The following is an 18,765-nucleotide window of genomic DNA, read 5'->3' as shown; positions in this document are numbered from 1 at the left end:
CAGTAAATAGTTTCAATTTTTCCTCTTCCTCCTGGTCAGAAGAACAAAGACCCTCTGCTTCTTCCCTCAACTTATATCCAGACTAACCCCCTTGAAGGATCCGTAGCTCTAGGGCAGGGGAATTATCCCTGGGATCTGGGATTTGCTAGCAGGGAGTGGGAAAGAGGTATGCAGAGTAATGACAAAGAGTGATGGTAAACTAAGAGAAGAAGGTACCCAGTCTTTGGCTTAGTCCATGGACTTAGGTTAATGAGTTACTTGATCATAGAACCATCTTTTCCTCTGTCTTCTCTGTTGATCTTTTGTCAAGTGTTCCACTGGAAGTGTGTACCTTCTTATTGTTTCTTTAGTTCAGTAATAAGTGTTTTTCTTTGTCACCTTGACTGTATCCCCAATAATCACTACACCATATTTTTCTGTCCGTCTTTTTTTTTTTGCAGTTTTGGCTGGGGCCAGGCTCGAACCTGCCACCCCCAGAATATGGGGCTGGCACCCTATTCCTTGAGCCACAGGCGCTGCCCCATACCATATTTTTCTTTCTTTCTTTCTTTTTTTTTTTTTTTTATTAAATCATAGCTATGTACATGAATGCAATTATGGGGCACCATGCACTGGTTTTATATACAATATGAAATATTTTCATTAAACTGGTTAACATTTTCTTAGTTATTGTGTTAAGACATTTTATATCCTACATTTAGTAAGTTTCACATGTACCCTTGTAACATGCACCATAGGTGTGGTCCCACCAGTTACCCAATTACCCTCCGTCTACCCATCCTCCCCCCCTTTCCCTTTTCCCCATATTCTTAGGCTATAATTGGGTTATAGCTTTCATATGAAAGCTATAAATTAGCTTCGTAGTAGGGCTGAGTACATCAGATACTTTTTCTTCCATTCTTGAGATACTTTACTAGGAAGAATATGTTCCAGCTCCATCCATGTAAACATGAAAGAGAGATAGGGGGTGTGACTCCGGAATATCCCTAGGGGTGTGAGCCCTGTTGTTCCCGCCATGGCTGCTGCTCTGTGCTTCAGGGCACTGCTGCTCCTGTATGGTTCCCTCTCAGCTGACCATCCTCTCCATACTCTCCAGCTGCAAAATCAGCACTGACCAGCAGCAGTCCATGCCCTGTCCATACCTCTTGAGAAAATACCCAAGAATCTCGACTCCTGGGGGACAGGCTTCCAGACCTTGGGGTGAGAGTGGAGGGGAGTGCTAGGAGTTCAGAATTGCAGGTAGAGAATATATACAATTTTATACAGTTTTATGCCTGGCAGGAGAGTGCCGGGGCACCCTAGTAGGTCCGGTTTTCAGAGGGTCTATCCCATGGGATAAAATGGGAGGATGTTTGAACTCTGCTCACTTGTTTGTATGGAGTACTGCAAGCCCTTCTCATGGGTGAGGGGAGTCCCATCTGCTTGGCGATGGATTTTGTACCTTTTATTTGTATCCTTGAGGTTGCAGATCGCCTCAGCAGGATTGATATGTGTTCTTCAACCTTCACTCTTGGCTCAGCTCCAAACCATCAGCTTACTTGCTAAACTTCTGTCCTTTAACTCTCCTTCTGGACGGGAGCCTCTGTGGAAAGCTGGCTGCAGTCAGCCATCTTGCCTCTGCCCTCCTGTTTTTCTATTTTTTAATGGCTGGGACTTAATAGTAGATTCTATATTTTTGTAAGATCTTTTTTTATTCAAAATCCAATTGATTTTCTTGTCCATTCATTGGCCTATCATTCATTCATTACCTGACCCCTCATCTTTTTTATCACACTCTTATTTGCATTGAACTAGTTATGAGCATATAAAGGTGAAAAGTCACCTTACCGTGAATCAATGTGCTGGGCTGAATGGGAGTGAGTGGGGTAGGGGTTGGGGATGTGGCAGGAGTGGAGGCCATTGAGGACAGACAATGTGTCTTAATGGGTAAGAGAGGGTGAGAGCACAGACAAGTTTGAAATAGTGGGGATAGATAAGTGAGAATGTTTAGGAAAGGTAGGAAGTAGGAGAATTGGCTGGTCTTGGGACTAAATGTAAAAGGTATGTGAGGGTGAGGATCCTAGAAGGCTTCCCAGGTTTCTGGGTAGTGAGTCGGGAAAAAGAAGAGGAAGCCTGTGTGAGGGTGAAGAGAATGAGTTCAGCTTTGGACATGTTTAGTGTGCTTGTGAAGCATATCATTGGCAAGTTGGAGGTGTCTAGAAGGCTTAGATAAGGATCCTGGAACATCACTAGAGACTGCGGAAGCTGGAAATACAGATTTCTGAGTTGTTACCATATGGAGAGTAGTTGAAGGCATGGGTAAGGATAAAAGTGCTTAGAGAAGAGAAGAGAAAAGGGCTAAAAATAAGTCTTAAGAGAATGTTGAAACTGCAGAGGAAGGGGGTTCTGTTTTGCTGAGGTGATGGTGGTGATCTTGCCAAAACCATCTTGAAGACCCTCTTATGGGTCCCTGGTTTGGCACTGGAGCCCTTAGCCTCTCCTAAATGACTCATGTTTGGACTGCTTGTTGCTCAGCCTGGCTTCCTCAGTGATGACCAAAGCAAGCAGCCAAAGACACGCACCTAATTGTGTGACTTTGAAAGTCTTGTTGAACTCTTTCAGCTCAGTTTGGTAACTCATGGCATGTTTTTGATTTCTTAGATTAAGGATACCCAGAAAATAAAAGTATGTAATAAGTCATAAAAATTTAATCTTTGCAATTTACTCCAAGTTTATTCTGAGATAGGTCTTTGTAATGGCACTTTGACACACACTTTTATATATCCTTCTGTTGAAAAATGTAGCATTTACAGCCAACTTTTGAAAAATCTTCTTGTTTGTAGCTGGAGTATACATTGTAAACACATCAAGTTCTAGTTTTGAAATTGTGTACAGCAAAGACATTTTTTAAAAAGAGGAAATGTGTGTAATATTATCACATTCTGTATTTTAGGATAATTTCATTTCATATGATTTTCCCACCTTGTAGAATAAAAAAACAAATTCAGATTAACTCAAGATTTCTTTCTCTTTTTTGCTCTCTCACTCAGATTTCCCTCTTTAGGAATCCTTTGCTTCCTGAGCTCTACTACCTGCATTTTCCAACTCTTTTTTGTACCTGTCTCTTTGGTCTCTGGACTTAGTATACTCATGCCCAAGGAGGAGTAGGCTAGAAGGGGCAGAGTACATTTTGCGAGGAGCAGTGGATGTGTAAGGAAGAGTTGTACTGAAGCTTAAGGTGTTCCTTACTGAGAAAGTAATAGAGGAACTGTGCAGTAACAATTGGAGTGAAAAGATTAAATTTGTCAGAGGTATTTTGTCTTTTTTAAAACTAGATTTAGGGTCATTTTTAGTTCACAGCAAAATTGAGTGGGAAAGTATAGAGATTTCCTATATTCCCCTTGTCCCTCTACACACATGAGCTCCCCAACTATCATCATCCCTCAACAGAATGATACATTTGTTAATCGACGAACCTACATTGACATATCATTGTACCCAAAGTCTGTAGCATACCTTATTGTTCACTCTTGGTGTTGTGCATTCTGTGGGTTTTTGCAAATAGATAATGATCATATATCAACCATTATAGTCTCAAGAGTATTTTCACTGCCCTAAAAATCCTATGTTCTGCCAGTTCATCCTTTTTTTCCCCCTAACCCATAGCAAACCTCTGATTTTTTTAGTGTCTCCAAAGTTTTGCCTTTTCCAGAATGTCATGGAATCATACAGTATGGGGCCTTTTTGCCTTTCTTTTTAGTTTGCCTGATGTAACAGATTATTTCCAAAGCATCTTGGTGTTTTTCCAAGAGTTTATTTTGTGTAATAGTTGCTTGAATAACAGTTTTATTAGTGTTAGATTTAAATGAATAATTATTACTTACTTTTGTTAAATATATTTAGCATTGTTGCTATATAAGGGTAATTTGAAGAACTTTATAAATGAATTAGCTTGTACTTTTTATGAATCTCACGGTTTCTTTGTGTAAGAGAAGTTCTATAGTCTGAACACATAAGTTGTGACAGTACTTTACAGGATTAATTGCTTGAGACCTTTTTGGTGTTTATGGCTATGTGATATTAATTCTGTAAGCATTCACTTATAACCTTTATATTAAAATTCTACAAGTGCTAGCTCTGCTATCAGTTGTGAACATGAACAAGTCACTTTTTGTTCCTGAGCTTCATTTTCTTTTTGGAAAAATGGAGATAACTCATACTTCATAAGTTATTTTGGGGGGCTATATGAGCTGTTTATGAGAATCATGTGAATTTTAACTCATAAGGAAATGTGAGGAATTGTTTGGTTTATGAGTCAGACTTGGTTACTATAATCAACTTCTTTTTTTTTTTTTTTTTTGTAGAGACAGAGTCTCACTTTATGGCCCTCGATAGAGTGCTGTGGCCTCACACAGCTCACAACAACCTCCAACTCCTGGGCTTAAGCAATTCTCTTGCCTCAGCCTCCGGAGTAGCTGGGACTATAGGCACCCGCCACAACGCCTGGCTATTTTTTGGTTGCAGTTTGGCCGGGGCTGGGTTTGAACCTGCCACCCTCGGTATATGGGGCCAGTGCCTTACCGACTGAGCCATAGGCGCCGCCCTATAATCAACTTCTTAAGTATTTAGTTTTATAGACAATAAAGAAAGCAAGTAATGATTTGGGGCTAATAAGACAATATGAAAAGAAGGTGAGTTAGCTGTATCTGAGAAAAAATGACTTTTTTTTACTGAAAATGTCTCTTTGATTAAGCCTGCTTGTGTCTTCCTGTGAAAGGTATGCATTTTGGGATATTCTGCTTGTGCGCTTGGCTCCTAATCATATTTATTACCTAATTGTCAGCTTTAGGTGTTAATCCTCCTTCCAAAAGCGTGAATTATATTGCTACATTCTGTGTTGAGTCAGAGACACATCATTTCCTATTTGTGGAAAGAGAAGCTAGATTCTAAAGCTTTTATGATCAATCTTTGTGTAGTTGAAGTCACTAGAACAAGGTAGAATTAGATAGAAAGATTCTGGGGAAAAGAATCGAAATAGCCTTGTGAATGTGGATTCCCAACAGAGGTGATAGGTTAAATGCAATTCTAGTTTTAATCAGAATGTCCCTGTAGTGTAAAATACTTAGAGGAATGGTGAGTGACATGATGAAGAATTAAAATTAGAGAAACTTTATGCTCTGAGAGTGTTCTATGGTATTTTGAGATAAAAATAACCTCCTGTTAGTACCACATTTATTATAATCTCAACTTTTTGTGTTTCTACTAATTTAAAGTAAATTTCTTCTATTACCTTCAAAGTTCATCTTATGGCCAATGAGAGAATCATGTAATATTCTATGACTGAAGATTTAAGAAGGACTGTTCAACCACCAACCCCTAAAGCAGACATGGAAATCAAAAAGGAGTGTCACCCGCAAACAAGAAGCAGTACAAACAATTCCTATTAAGTGTTGTTTGACCAATGATACTGAGAATGGGGAGAAGAAAATTTATGGAGAAGCATGCAGTGGAACAGACTTTTCATTTTTTAAAGTGTGTTTGTGTGGAAAAACTTTTCTTTATAGAATGTCACTTTAGGGAATTGAACTGAGTGATGAGATAGATAATACTCTCTTCCTGCAACTGGTTTCTCACTACCCAGATTAAATGTGGGGAAATTCATTGATCTTGACATTTCATGAAATCTTCCTGGACATTTAGTCCCAGATCTTGAAAATGGGATAAAGAAGGGATATAACAGTTTGTTTTACTTCAAATTGAAAAGGCAGAGTGAAATTATTGAGTGAATGGAACAATTTGAGTTTTGGATGTTATGTTGGTAAAAGAAGTAGGGAGAGTCAACTACGATTTTTAATCATTAGGAGTCTCATTTTTAAGTTGGTCTGTTTATTTGGTTGTTTAAAGTTAACTAGAGAGAATAATTGTTCTAAGCTCTTGGTGAAAGAAGTAGAGCAGCACATTGCCTTATCCCCCCCTTTCTGCTGCATTCTGTTTCACGTAGTTTAAAATTGATTTATTGGATAAATAAGGGTATGTTTGATATTTGAATCATTTCAAGTCTGGACACTTAAGTGCTGGTTAAACTGAAGATTGCAGTCAATGACCTTTGTAAAATTCCTCTCTAACCAGCTTACTTTCCTGCTTAAAATGGTTCTGTGGCTTCTGGTTGCCTTAAGGTTAAGGTTAAAACATGTTAAAATTGGCTTAAACATGTTAAAATTGGCCTAAAAGACCCATCCTCTCTGGCCCTTCTTGCTTCTCTAGCTTTTTCTTTTTTGCAGTGCAGCATTAGCACTTTGCACTCATGTATAGAAAATAAATTTTGTTTGACCTTAGTCTAGTCATATCTTCTCATTTTTTCATATAACAGCTTCAAGGTTTAGAGGCCTCTGTCCATTTTCCTTGCTATGTGCTGATAGCACAAAATTCACTGGAAGACCTATTTGTCTACTTTTATATGATCAGTAAACAGTTGTTGAATCAAGGTGATATTGAGTGAGGAGGGAGAGAGCAGAAACAAGAACTTGAACTGACCTTTGAAGGAAGGGAAGAATATTCAAAGTAGGAGACACAGTTTGAACAAAAACATAGTGGAAGTACCTTTGTTCCTAAATTTAAGATCAATGAGTGAACTGTTTGTCTATAGTGAGGGGCTGTGGGACATATAAATTGAAGTAAGATTGTGGGTGACCTAAATATTAGACACAGTTGTTTATAAACAGTGTACACTTAATAGTTTATAAAATTAAGAGAGGAATACTTGAAGAATTTTTGACTGGGGTGCCATACGGCAAATAGTATTTTAGGAAGAATAATCTGAGAAGTATATAGGACCAGTTGGAATGTAGAGGGAATGATGAAAAGTAAATGAATTGTGAAACTATAATTTCCTTGCAAGATAGTAAGGATTTTCACCATGGTGATTGTGGGGATAGAAAATTGGAGATGGTCAGAAACAATTAGAGAAAAGAATAATAAAAGTTAACTATATAAAAAAATTGATATTGCTAAAAAAGAGAAAATGAAAAATATCAAAAAGCAAAGGTAAGCAGGACACAGACCTGCAATTCATAAAATATAGGAAAAGAACTAATTTTATAAATATGTAAAGAACAGCAACCCAAGGGAGACAAGGCTTATTGCATAGAAAAATGGACAAAGGACTGAAAAATATAAATAGTTCATAATAAAAGAAATGTAAAATAAAACTTTTTTTCCAAATACAAAGTATTCATCCAATTCAGATGACTATTTTACATTTTCATAACATTTCCTTTAACATTTAATAGTAACCATATACAATAATTTTTTTTTTTACTATATCTTACATAAGAAAGCCACCACAGAAATTTACACAGGTTAGAAGCAAGATGGGTAGTTAAGAAGGGCCCAGTCCTGTGGTTTATTTTCTCAGAGAATAAAAGTCAGGAGTTCACTGGGGAAGGGATTTAAGACTACCCAATGAAGTAAAGGTGAAGGCAGGCCTTTAGATGGAGACAACCAGATATTAGGGCCATCAATATCTCAAGGGCACCACTCAGAAACAGTTCCCACCTGGCCACCTTTGTGGATTCCTATCCATGACTTAGGAAATCCCATTACAAAGATGTCTCCTTCTGCTTAGGCCTAGGCCCAAATTCTTAATTCCAGAAGCTCTGACCAGAATTACCTTTCTCTCTTCCTGGCTTGGCATGGGAAGAAACCCACAACTTTTGAAAACCATTGGTATGTTCTCTCAAAATTTTGTTAACTATAGCACTCAATCCATAAGAAAAACAATATAGTCTGGGTTGCCACTGTTTAGTGAGAGATAATCAGAAATATTTGTTTGAAAAATGACAGATTTAAATCCACTGAAGTCAAATGATTCCCAAAACAAACTATCAACTGATAGAAGTAGGTTCTGGCTTCCCATTTGCAGTTCCCAATCCACTTTGAGGCAATAGTGGAGAGGCTTTCTCAGAACTTTGAGATCTGTGGAATCTGCAGCCATCTGCAGCCATCTGCAGCCATCTGCATCTGGCCCAAGATATACACAGGGCCTTCAGAAATTTCTTTGATTGAATGATCTTCAAGGGTTAATGAAGGATCAAATAGCAAGGGTGAAGGAGGGCACTACATACCATCACCCACAACATCCAAGTCATCACTGAATTCCAGAGGTAAACTCTGAGTGGGCTGAAGCTCACTATAGTGAGGGGGTACAGATCCATGGGGCTGGCTTCCAGATCATCTGGCACAGACAGTACCTGCTCGGGCTTATACATCTGAGGAGGCAACTGGAAATGCAGTGGGTAGCAGGGATCCTCAGACAGGCTTACAGGAACTGGTTTGTTGCAGGGCACCTCTTCAGATCCCTGACAGCATTTGAAGAGAGCCTGATTTGTATCCTGACACGTATGGGTAGGGCAGTGTCTGGTCATTGAAAGAGACTGATTGGAACAACGAACATCATCCACGAAGGCCAAGCATCTCTGACTGGAATGAGTGGTATGAGCCTGTTGGGTGGCACCCTCTGTGGCCAGCATTCTGCATTCCTTCAGCTGCCTGTGTAGTAAGGCTTCCACACCATAGCATTGGCGATACCGCCGGAGACATTTTAATTGCTTTAAGTTCTCTAGTTCTTTGGCCAAAAGTCCCTCTGGGCCAGTCAGAAGACTACTACCTCGAGCTTCATGTTCCATTTTGTGATTATGTAAGTACTGGTGCTTGTTCTTGAGCAAATGCTGAAGTCCTTTAAACTGATCGATGTATAAAGAGTGCAAATGAATTAGCTTCTCACGCATAATCAGAGCCACTTCTGCTGTGTAGACACCTCAGAGCCACTTCTGCTATGTAGACACCAGCATGTTTCAGGGGATCTTCTTGACTACTGTCTATGCTATCAGCTTCACTGTCAGGGTCACCTCTCCATATCTGATCCACAGTAATGGGTTTCTGCTCTCCAGCACTCCAGCTGTCTTCATCCAGTATTTGGCTGGCTTCACTGTGGCTATTTTCTGGAGTCTGAGACCCCAGCTCTGTCTTAGCATATGAGCTCAGCTGGCACAAAAGTGTTTCACCTTTAAGTCCTGGGTTGGTCTTCTTCATTTTGAGCATGAATTGCAGGGGTGTTCCTATGGCCATGTTCAGCACAGAAAGACACCCCATCTTTCTTCTCTGGCTTTGGGGGCAGCACTGGGACATCTTTTTCCATTCTTTGTTACCATTCTTTGTTGAAAAAAATGAAATGCATTTTTAAAAAAACCTGATTGGCAAAGAAACAAATTTTGAAAACATGAAGTGTCTTTGAGAGAATAAGGGACCAGGCAGTGCAATCACGCTAAAAGGAGTATGGATTTGTGCAAGTATTCATGGAGATCAATTTGGAAATAGTTATCAAAATTTAAAATATACATAGCATTTTGATTTTTCTACTAGATTGTGTCTTACAGACCTTGTACTTGTGTAAAATAATGTATATTTAAGGATATTCTTGGCATCAGTGGGAGACAACTTAAATGCCCATTTTTAGGGGGATCAATAAATTATAGTACATATAGTAGAATAGTAGTTATTAAAGAGAATAAGGCAGTTTATATATACTGAAACGGAATGCTGTTTGAGATATATTCTTAAGTCAGAAAGGTAAGGTGCACAACAACAGGTATTAGATTATTTTAGATAAGATACGTATTTATGCTCAGAATATCTCTGGAGGGAACTATAAGACAATGTCTCCGGAGATTGGAACTTGGTAGCTGGAGGACAGGGTTGGAGGGAGTCTTATTTTCCATTAAATACCTCTTTTTGAGTATTTAAAATTTTGTATTATATAAAAATGAAAGCAAAGATGAATCATTTTCAACTCTACTGGAGTCCCGCCCTGAGAGTAGCATCTGCTGAGACCTGTGGAAACTGGGTGATCGACTGAAGAAATATAAAGTTAGGAGTGATGGTAAAGAAAGACAAGAGACATAGAGTAGAATTAGAAGTGGGAGCTCAGGGGTCCATTGCCCATCGTGGGATTCTAGCAATGGCTCAGAATTTTTGTTCCATTCTGATTTTATTGAAGTCTATTTGCCCAGAGGGTAAGATGAAGGAGGGAACAAAGATGTCAGCAGTTTCTCGGATTGATCATATCAGCTCCTATTATTATTATTAACCTTAAAGGTAGTCTTCAGAAATCTGAGATCTCAACCTTGTATTGGGAGAGCCTCCTGCTTGAGGTCACATACACAGATTTCTAGGGAGGTAAGTTCTGCTAGTTTTCTGAGGAGTAAAATGCCACTGGCGTTAATCTCCTCTGAGGAATTGGTGAGAGGGAGGCATTTTCCTCCCATCACCACTACAGAGGATTTTCCTCTGTGGTAAGGGATATAAGCTCTTCTGCCCATATCTCAGAGCTCGAGCTACTCCTTTGGTCTCTGACCCAGGCAAATGTAAATCTCCACAATGGGTATCGTTTTGTCTGTTTAATGGGCAGGAAATGCTCCAGAAAATGTATCTTTTGTAGGACTTGGCATAATCTCTTCTATGGCCATTACTCTCTTCAGAGTGCTCGCAGACCCAGCAGGGTGTTTGTAAGCTGTATCCCTAACAGGCTAGAATTTTGAAAAAGGCAAGAAGCTTGCTAGCAATGGCTAGCTTAACTGTAAACTACCTGACTTTTCTTTGTTCCAACTCACGCAGATTACTTTTTAGTTTTCCTCTTTTTCTGGAGGTGTTTTCCTTTGCCAAGAATGGGGTCTTCGGTACCCATTCTTCCAGCACAACTCCAAATGTATTTAATTATTACATATAGCCCACTCTGAACTCTGAGAAAGGGAATAGAAAAAAGAATCCTGTGGTTCATACATTTGAACAGGGCTTACTATCTGCAATATATAAAAGATACAATTCAACAACAGGAAACAACCAACCTGATTATAAAATGGGCACAGGACTGCAAAGAATGTGTAAGAATGGCAGTAAGCACCTAAAAAGGTGCTCAACATCACTAACCATTAGGGAAATGCTTGTCAAAGCCACAGTGAGGTTCTATTTTATACTCATTCAGATGACTATTTTGCTGTTTTTTGGAAGCATCGGTGAGCAAAGCTGAGCAGCCAAACATCTGTTTTCTTCTTGGTTTTCTTTCTGTAATTTTTTAAAAAAAATAGATATATAGTAACTGTACTGGTTTTCTCTTAATGTAAATTATGTTGTCATTTTTTTTTTTTTTTCTCCTTCTCTGAGAGTATGTGTATGTGCGAGCCTGATTTCTGGTTGCATTTGTCTTTATTCTTGGTGTGATATTTTAATCTGTCTCTTAGAGTAAGAGAGAGTTGGGGTTTTTGTCTTTTTCCTACTTAAGTTTGTCTCACTTTTGTTTTGTTTGGGGTATACAGCACTCTCAGCACTTTAATCCTTCTGTTTTATTTCTTGGCATGTTGATTCTGCCCATTTCGTTCTTAGATTGGGCAGTTACATTCTTTTTCTCCTTAAAGAGAAAGCCAATATAACATTATTTTACATATGTTGAATATAGACCTTGTCTCCCCAACTGCTTTCTCCCACCCTGTTTTGCTTCTCTGTTACAGTAAGGCTGAGTCCTGTTTGCCCTCCACCAGAGACCGTCTTCTCTTAGATATCTCCCAGCCAGTGGAGCAGAATATTTATAGTATACAGAAGGTGAAGATAAAGTTTTTTCATAAGTAAATTCATTGGGCTTTATTGATTTTCTCTGTGACAGGTGAGGGATCTAATTTAATTGCTTTGTTGCTGTTTTACTGTTTGTCTCTTCATGCTATAACATTGCCCTTTGTCTCTTTGAGTTAAAGAAATGTAAACTGAATTCTTAGAGGTACTAGGAACCATACTCAATTTTAGGGATATAGTTTATCCTTTTGCCAGGCATGAGATTGTTCAGTTTTTTTTTGAATTTCTTTTTTCATTGTAATTCTCAGGTATTAAAGCCAATAGGATATCTACATCCACACCATTTAATAAAGGTGGGAGTGGTAGAGTCTGAATTCATTTGTCCTACTAATTTTTCTCTCCTGCTAGGAGAGATGCAGAAAAAAGTTTGAGAAAAAGTATTTTCTGTTCAGCTTCTGTTGGAAAGACTTGAAGTAGTAAAAGGGGAAAGGCAGATATGTAGGCTCAAGGATTTCTATTTGATGTATGGAATAAAAGAATTGTGAGGGCTGGTTTATCTTAAGTGTGATTTTTTGTTGGAAAGTTTGACATTCTTTTTGTATTGATTTACGTATCTTTTGTTTTTAACAAATACATGATCAGATCTGAAGATATAAAGACTATACATTTGCTGTCATAAAACATTTAATTTTGTAGTAATATTATTGAATGTTTAATTTTTATCTTTGTTTAAGGTATTTTTGACTGTAGAATCTGATTATTTTTTATAAACACGCTGTTGGCTTGGTGCCTGTAGCTAGGGTGCCAGCCACATACACCGGAGCTGGTGGGTTTGAATCTAGCCCAAGCCCACCAAACAACAATGACAACTATAACCAAAAAATAGCCAGGCGTTGTGGTGGGCGCCTGTAGTCCCAACTAGTTGGGAGGCTGAGGCAAGAGGATTGCTTAAGCCTAAGAATTTGAACTTGGTGAGCTGTGACGTCACTGCACTACCCAGGGTGACAGCTTGAGACTCTGTCTCAAAAAAAAAAAAAAAAAAATAGAAAACACGCTGTTGAAGCAGTACTTTAGAATTAATCAAAAGTACTCTTGTTAGCTTACAGGGATTATCCTAGCCCTTTGCCCAACATGTTTTTGTTCTCAGGCAAACTAGTCTGGATAAATTGATGGGCAGCTTGCTATACTAGCAAGCTTTACCAGTTGGAGGAGGTGACTAGGGTGGTGTGGTGGTGGTTACATCAGCTTCAAGTTTGAAATACAGTTGTGCATGTTTAATACACAGGTGATGAACTACTGCAGAAAAAGTAGTAGTTTAAAATTAGTTGCAGTTTTAGCTTAAAAATGTGGCTTATTTTTAAGTACTTTGTTCTATATTTGCTTTTATGTTTGCTGAAAATATCACACATGAAGATTATGCTTTAAACACTGTAAAATGTTTTTCTAGTATTAACTAAACAATTGTGGGAAATGTTATACTTGAAAGGTCATGTTGATTTTGTGGCATTTCCAATTTTGGATTTTATATATACAGTTGAATTGGTTTAGCTACTAGTTGAGTGTTTACAGATCTAGGTAATAAATGTAGAAGGGGAATTGCAAAAGGGCACAATGTTTTGGTATGCACATATCTTTCATCTTTTGTTTCAGCAGTGAAATTTCAGGAGGCTATTGAGAGTGCTGAAAAGACAGCAGGATAATAAGGGCCTTTAGTACTTGTTAAGTGTAGAGACAAATCTAATTATGTTTTTCTATTAATTGATGTTGCATGTAGACTTTGTCTTTTCTTACTTTTCTACCCCATCCTTGTTTTAATGAGACTTGAGCATTTACCTTTTACATAGTGGATTGAATTAATTGTGTATTCACAACACCTTTTCTAAATAAGCTATATCTGAATGGTGTAGTAGCAGTTACATAGTCAATAACTCATTCTACCCTGTGTTTTATTTGGAGTGGTGGATAACTGGGAGAGAGCATCACATAGCACTTAAATACACAGGTATGGGATCAAGTAATCTCAATTCAGCTCTGCTATTTACTATCTGTACCACCCTAAGATTCCTTAAGCACTCAAAGGATCAGTTAATATCTTAAAATGGGGATAGAAATGGGGTTTATGCAAAAAATTGAGGTAAGTCATTAGGAAAACCTTTGTTTATTTTACTGTTTTTAATACAATGATATATAATACTTTTGACAACACAAATTGAATAGTCTTTACTAGACTGAAATTTTTATTTTATTGGTTTTATAGTAAAATTGTTATTTACAGTTTTCTTTCTTTTCCTAATACTTTCTTTAGAGACTGTAGATTTAATCGTTATTTGTGGAAGGGTAATTATGACTAATTTGAGAATGGCTAATCATTCTGTTAAAATGAAACAAAATGTTGTTATACCACTAGTCAAAAATTGTTAGGTCCTTTTTAATTTTGGTATAATTTTGGCCACAGAAAAATAACTTTTTGAATATCTCCTGAAGGATTCTGTTACCCACATCTAAAATTTTACAACTGCCCTTTCGTCTGTAATTTTATTGTGGCTGTTTTTGCTTGACATGTTTGAAGAAGTGAAATTGCCATTTTTCTTTTTAATTACTTGGATGACAAATTAGTTGGCTAGGGAAAGGTCTTTGGGTGATATACCTAGTCTGTTTTGCAGAACAGACCTTATAGATTCTGAAAAACTTCATTATTCAAAACTGATATAGTAATTTAAGTTACTTCTAGTTTCTGTATGGCTCATATACTTTTTTTTCCTGGCTCATATATCCTCTAGAATTTATCAAAATTGTTACTGGATTATTTTTCTAAGCCATTTACTGTCACAGCAGTTTCCACACTAGTGATGTTAATGAGACAATAAAAATAAGTTTCTCATAAAATGGGAGAGATCAAGGGATTATTCTCAGGGTCACTAAGCTGTTGATGAAGGTGAAAACTTCTTCATCTTATGACCAGTATAAAAATAATTAGTTTTATTTACTATTATTGGTTCTTATTTGCAAATGAAGTCATTCTTTATCTTTGCTCCTGAAAGCTTGAATATACTAGAAGCTTCCCTAAATGTATGTATTTTCCCATGTAACTCTACTAGCCACTTGGCAGGTATTTATTAAATGAGAACAGGTACACTCTTGCAGCAGAACTGAGAAGTGGTCTTGGAGCAAAGCATGATGATGATGATGATGATGGGCCACATCATGGAAGATAGGTAATTTTAGTATTAAGAGGGAGAGAAATACTGATATGGAATGTAAAGACCTGAAGTTAGACTCATAGAAATATAGCTCAGTTGGAGGTAGAACTTTAGAGGTTGTCTGCTCAAATAGACACATTTTTGGCTCATTGGCATAGTGAGGACTTGAATCCATGTCTCCAGAGATTTAGCCCTAGAACTAGGTGGGCACCTGGTTCTTTGGGACTGACACGTGCGTGGAGGGAGGCACTGTGCAGGTTATCTGATGGCTTGCACGGCTTTCAATTCAGCTGATCTGGCCACTCATTTTCTCCCTTACTCTCCTTGCTGCCATTTACAGGAATGGAGTATCTGACAAAACCATATGAAACTGATTTTTTATCAGCATGGTACATGGGTAATAATATAAACAATATCTACAATGAAAAAGCAGTCAAGATACATTTATTTAGCACCTTCAAATGCTTACCACAATTCTAAGAATTTAGGCAATAGAGGAACAAGTGAGACATTGTTGTTGCCTTTTAGGAATTTACTGTCTAGTTGGGGAGAACGGCCAGACCTGTAAAAATGTCAATTGACAATCTTGGCTGCCGAATGAGGGTGTGGCTAGTGAATGCCAGAGGAGTTGGGAGAAGGAAGAGAGCATTGTGGGTTAGAGCGGTCATGTATGTTTCTCAGAGCAGGTGAAAATTAGGTTTGTTTCTTCTCAGCTCATGGATCTTAGAATAGTTTTATGTGTTCAGCTCTAAAGGTTTTTGTTTCACCAAACTTGTTAAATTATACAACTAGGACTTGATTGCAAGTGTTTCTATGAGTCCAAATTTAATGCGAGTCCAAAATTTCACATTCTTGTATTATTTTGCACAGGTTGGCAGAAGATTTCTCTGGAGGGAATCCCATTTCCACTTATCACTCCTCAGTGTGTTCACTAGCAGATCAAATTCTCTGCACTGGCCTTCTGGATATTGCATGATGGAGTATCCCTAGGTTTCAGTAACCCTGTGCCCCTTCTGTTCCTTCTTGGCAAAATAGTTAAAATTGCTAGTTAAATGTGACTTTGGTGGATCTTTCCATTTAAGGTGATCTTTCTACCAAGAAATTATTACAGTGAAATGGGATATTTGTCTATAGTATATGAAACTTAGCAGCAGCTGGCATTTACAGTGGGCTTCTGTTGTTCAATTAGATGATTTTGGTGTTCTGTGTTATGAATCATTAACTTGAAGATTGGTACATAAATAATGCCATTAAATATAATAAGATAAATCAATTTAGAAATAGCTGCATCAGAGAATAAATGTACTTCTCAAAACCCATGTTCTTTTTCCTCTCCCTGGATATTTCAGAATTCAAACTGTATTTCTCATTTTAGCACAAATAAGGGCTTATAAACCTGACAGAGTTGAATTTAGTCTAACCAGGAAATATGAAATACGTTAAGGCTTGAATGTAGGGCAAACCTCTAGTCATTGCTGATTCTTTAAGGCAGTAGTTTTTAACCTTTCTCTTTTCTTCTTATTTTAATGTAGTGAATCCTCATTCAAAGAAAATCTTGCTTTGAATTCCATTTTTTTTAAAAAAGAAAATCATAAGGAAACCAACAGATAAAAGCAGAGTGGCTCTGATTGAGCCAGGGGAGTTGGGGCGCAGAGCTCTTTTCTCTTAGTGCCTGCTCACCCTGGCCCTTGAGCCTTCAGGGAACCCTTAGGATACCTTGGAATACAGAGTGAAAAGCATCACTTATTTTTTATTTTTTTATTTTTATTTTTTGGCTGGGGCTGGGTTTGAACCCACCACCTCCGGCATATGGGACCAGCGCCCTACTCCTTGAGCCACAGGCACTGCCCAAGCATCACTTATTTTAAGAAGAAAAAAACTAAACACTTCCAAAAAATAAGCTGTTAATTCAAAAAAATTCTTAGTGCCTTATAGGTGTATGGGTTATGAAAATTACTTGATCCTACCTACCCATCTTTATTGTCTTGGACCAGGGTTATGCTATGATTTATATTAACTGTATACACATGTGTGTATTTGTATATGAGGTCAGACAATTAATTTTATGAACACATCCTAGAAAAAGTGTTACATATATCATTACTGAATATCACTTACGGTCTTCAGATGACCAATGGGAGTTCCTTGAAGGTGACTGTAGCAGTGTTCAGCAGTGAGGTATGTTATACTTTTTTCTAGGATGAGTTTGCAAACTTACTTCTCTGACCTCTTAATTTCACTTAAAAATCACTTTCTTCATAAATATCTTCAATTGTGAAGTAAAACTCAGATGAAAGATGGAGATAGTCATTTGTGTGTGCATACATATATGCATTATTTGTTCCATGTGGTTGGGAATACTTTTCTCTTAATCTGTGCCTCCAGAACATAGATTCCCAATAGACATAGTTTATATGGACAGGAAATTATGAGATTATCTTACCAAAATAATTTTACAAATTATATTTAGTAATAAATTATTAGAAGTGATTTATTAATTTCTTCAGTAAAACTACTGAAAGTTGAACACTTTCATGCAAGGTTCTGAAGTACACCTGAAAAGAACTCCCAGCTGATTGGGGGGAAGTCTGAGAAAATCGGGTGTAAGAACAGAATGTTATGGATACACAGAAGAAAGGTGTCTAATTCAGTCTTGGAGAGATAGGGGTAGATGTCTCAGTAGAGTGACATCTGATCTAACATGAAGAATGCATAAGACCAAGGCAAAGAAAGGTGGGAAGATTGATGTAGACAGAAGGGAGAGCATGAGTAAGGGCCCAGAGGTAAGTAAAAGCCTGGCACATTCTAGAAATTGGGTGGAGCCGAGTTTGGTTGGAGCATGTTGTACTGAAGAAAGTAGGAATGGTAACACTGGGTGATCTGATCATAATTAGCCTTGTATGCTAAATCTAAGCAGCTTTATATTATGCTATGGGCAGTGGGGAGTTATTGAAGGATTTCAAACAGGAGAAAGAATGATTTGTGTTTTTTCATGAGAGATACTTTGGCTAATTACCATGTTCACCTTCGGGCAGCTGTTTGGATATTACAGTCATTTTCTGAAAGTAGAAGGACCAGAGAGTATAGAATACTGTATGGTTTGTCTTTCCATGACATTTCCAATTGTCTCTCTTCTTTATAAAATCTATCTTTCTTCATGTTTTTAATGGGCCTCTGTACCTTTTCACAAGGCTGGCATAATTTAAAAGAACACTGCATAGTTTTCAATATCTTTATAGATACTACACAGATATGTCTACATTCTTTCAGTATAGAAACTAGTATGATATCTGGCAGATAGCACGTTCAATAGATGTTAATTGATGTGAAAGGAGTAAATACCAAAGAAAGAGATAGTAATTTAATTCTTTTTTTCCCATGATTTCTCTGCTCCTTCTAACATGTCCTATACTCAGATAATTTCAACTTCAGCTGTTTCTTAACCCACAAGGTTAATCATTGTATGCTAGTACTAATGTTAATTGATAAACCGTTGGACATTTTAAATAGTTTTTGCATTCATAAGCTTTTGTTTTACTATTGGAATCAAAATTTAATTAACAGATATTTTAATAGTAATCAAGAAACAGTGGAAAACAAACTTAGCTCAACACTTACGTTTTTGGAAATTAGTGTAGAAAAAAACAATAGTTTTCTTTGTGCTTGGAAGGAAACTTTTTTTTTGTTTTTTGAGACAGAGTCTCAAGCTGTTGCCCTGGGTAGAGTCCTGTGGCATCACAGCTCAGCAACCTCAAACTCTTTTTTTGCTTTTTTTTTGTAGAGACAGAGTCTCACTTTATCACCCTCAGTAGAATGCTGAGGCTTAGGCGATTCTTTTGCCTCAGCATTGTGAGTAGCTGGGACCACAGGTGCCTGCCACAACGCCCAGCTATTTTTTGTTGCAGTTTGGCTGGGGCTGGGTTTGAACTCATCACCCTTGGTATATGGGGCCGGCACCCTACCCACT

The 18,765-nt window shown here is 37.7% G+C and overlaps 1 protein-coding gene and 1 pseudogene across 6 annotated transcripts in view; one reads left to right on the top strand and one right to left on the bottom strand.

Moving 5' to 3' along the window:
• The window catches only part of IMMP2L (inner mitochondrial membrane peptidase subunit 2), a 980,841-nt gene that overhangs the window by 4,560 nt on the left and 957,516 nt on the right, over window positions 1–18,765 (top strand). The window lies entirely within an intron of this gene.
• Window positions 7,863–9,165, bottom strand: LOC128598582 (KAT8 regulatory NSL complex subunit 2-like; annotated as a pseudogene).

This window comes from Nycticebus coucang, chromosome 11, assembly GCF_027406575.1.
Source record: "Nycticebus coucang isolate mNycCou1 chromosome 11, mNycCou1.pri, whole genome shotgun sequence".
NCBI lineage: Eukaryota > Metazoa > Chordata > Mammalia > Primates > Lorisidae > Nycticebus > Nycticebus coucang.
This window is presented reverse-complemented; position numbering and strand designations above follow the sequence as displayed.